The sequence below is a fragment of the Austrofundulus limnaeus genome, unplaced genomic scaffold (genome assembly GCF_001266775.1).
Source record: "Austrofundulus limnaeus strain Quisiro unplaced genomic scaffold, Austrofundulus_limnaeus-1.0 Scaffold2427, whole genome shotgun sequence".
NCBI classification, from domain to species: Eukaryota; Metazoa; Chordata; class Actinopteri; order Cyprinodontiformes; family Rivulidae; genus Austrofundulus; species Austrofundulus limnaeus.
This window is the reverse complement of record NW_013954829.1, coordinates 28,437-31,284: the sequence shown is the minus strand read 5'-3', so window position 1 is coordinate 31,284 and position 2,848 is coordinate 28,437. Positions and strand designations below refer to the sequence as shown.

At 44.4% G+C, this 2,848-nt stretch overlaps 1 protein-coding gene across 1 annotated transcript in view; it reads left to right on the top strand.

The window, feature by feature from the left end:
• Positions 1-298: 298 nt before the first annotated feature.
• The window catches only part of LOC106510983 (zinc finger protein OZF), a gene marked incomplete at its 5' end in the record, with an annotated part of 17,892 nt that continues 15,342 nt past the window's right edge, over positions 299-2,848 (top strand). Inside the window, 1 exon segment of the mRNA XM_013999719.1 lies at positions 299-414.

The window sequence follows — 2,848 nt, the reverse complement described above, 5'->3', positions numbered from 1 at the left end:
TATTTTATAAAATACAAAGACTAGCAAGTGCATGAGAGGAGAGGCCTTGGAAAATGCTAGAGAACTACTAAATGTGTAATACCACACATTATTTCATTATGGACTGGTTAAAGAAAAACAGGCAATGTTTAGTTTAATAATGTTCTTAGAGAACTTAGTCCTGGGGCAACAGTTTCTTTAAGAGCACAGTTTAGTCTCGGACAGTGGAGAGGCTGACAAAGGGTCAAAGGTCAACCACAGGGTCAGGATGTTACTCTACACTGTTCAGTCTTTAAACTGATCTGTTGTGGTCCTGCAGCTCAGGTTCTTCTGTCAGGAGGTCCACTGGACCTGAAGTCAGCCACACTGAGGACCATCTGAGTTTTAGGGTCMGCTTTCTGGATGACCCTCACATAAAGAAGCTCTCTACTCCTGGTGAGTCTCAAACACTCCAGTCTGCWGCTAATGTCTGTTAGTAAAATATCTCCTGTAGCACTGGACAGATTAGAATGAATCTTATTCTGATGGAGCTCATATGGAGGAATAATCCTGATGAACTCAGTCCTACTTCTTATGACTATGACTATGACAGTAGGTGTAATGCTCCTTTAAGTTGGTTGCCAGCCACTGTAAAACTTGTAGAAGAGTTGCTTCTCATTTTTTAAACAACCATTAAAGACATCCTGTGGTTGTGGAAAAGATGTCAGTCTGTTTGAGAAGGGTCAAATCATTGGCATCAAGCAGAGAAAACACCTACGTAGGCTGCAGACATGACTATAATTGGCTGAAGAATTGTCTGACGCATTATTAAAACCTGGAAGGATAGTGGGGACCCATCGTTTTCAAGGATGTACCCATCATAGTGCCTACTGAACCAACCTGTGGGGGCTGTGCTATGATRTGGGGGTGCTGCAGGTGGTCAGGTCTAGGTTCAGCAACAGTTTGTGCTCAAMGAATGAGGTCAGCTGACCTGAATATACTGAATAACCAGGTTATTCCACCAATGGATTGTTTCTTCCATGATAGCATGGACATATTCCAAGATGACAATGCCAGGATTCATCGGGCTCTTATTGTGAGAGTGGTTCAGGGAGTCAACCAGTCCTCAGTGGGAGGAGTTCAGGTATCTTTGGGTTTTGTTCACAAGTGAGGGAGAGAAGTCTTGTGGACTCTGTACTGGTCTATTGTGCTGAAGAGGGAGCTGAGCTGTTAGACAAAACTCTGTTTACAGATCAGTCTACGTTCCTACCCTCACCTATGGTCACAAAGTTTTGGTAGTGACTGAAAGAAAAGATCACCGATACAAACAGTTGAAATGAATTTTCTCTGCAGCGTAGCTGGAATCTGTTAGAGATAGGGTGATGGCTTCTCTTCTCCAAGAGAGATTCAGATTAGATCTGCTTTTCCACATCCAGAGGAGCAAGTTCAATTCAATTCAGTTTATTTATGTAGTTCAAGTTAAGGTGGTTCATCTGGTAAGGATGCCTCCTGGACACCTCCCTAGGGAGGACCTTCAAGCATGACCAACTGGGAGGAGACCCAGGCCAGCCAAGAGACTGTCTATCAGCTGGCCTGGGAACACCTTGGAGTCCTCCCAGAAGAGCTGGAAGAGGTGGCTGAGGAAAGAGAGGTCTCGACTTTCYTGCTCAAGCTGCTGCCCTCACAACCTGACTTCGGATAAAGCAGAAGATGATGGATGGTTTGTTGGTTGGTTCGTTGGTTTGTTGGTTGGTCCGTTCATTGTTTGGTTCGTTCGTTGAGGGAGCATGAGACATCATTTTCACTCATTAATTGACCACCACAAAATCCAGACCTTGACCCCACTAGTCCTTTTTCCACCTATGCGGTTCGGTTTGGCTCCACCCCACTCCGCACCCATTTTGTGTACTTCCACTGTGGCTCCCGCCCACTTTCGGCCCACTTTTTCAGACCTCCTCTCGAGGTAGTACTGAGGCCGGCACCGTTTGGGGCATGGAGGTGCCGAAGCATGTAGCAGTCACGATTGGCCAGTGGAGCTGCCTGGATGACGTAGTTTATTAAGAGCAAGTTGAGATTTTCCAAATGATGGCGGTGTGCTGGGAGAAGCTAAAAATATATTGAGCTGGTTTTCAGAGCAGTGAAGAACCACAACAACAGCCAGAGTGGCTCAAAGCAGTGGGACTAGAGCTGCTTTTGGTAAATGGAGGGGATCTCTCTCTCTACAGCCATTGTTCTGTCTGCTGCTAACTGTAGACTGGACTCTTCACAATTTTCATCTGCAGACAGTGAGTGCTTMATGCACTTAGTGAGATATTGAACACAAATTATGGGACACATCTTGCTTGTCAAACTGTACATTTTATTTATAAAGTTTGTACCGATGTGCCCTACGTGCATGTTTGTTTCCAATACCTACTAGTTGGCAACTAGCGGCTATCGCTAGTTAGCAATCCAGGCTAAAAACAACACCCCCAGCTCTACATTATATTGTAATTAGTAATTAATTTTGACCGTATTCGAGGCTAATTATTGGTTTTCTGTTCAGAGTCACCTTCGACAAGTGACCAGGGGCCTCATGTATCAACGGTGCGCACGCAAAAAAACCTTGCGTACGCCATTTTCCACGCAAAACTCCGGATTTATCAAAACTGAACTGAAGGTGGAAATGTGCGCAGCCCCACGCCAACTCCAGGGCTGGTGTCACACGTTTCTGTGGTTCTGGTTCCACTGGAGACACTTAGAGGTGATTCTGAGAAACTGTTCATGATGTGAAAATGATTATTGTTCACAGCAGATACACATGATTAACAATTATTACACATTATTAACACATATTACATCCACATGATTAACAATTATTACATCCACATGATTAATAATTATTACATCC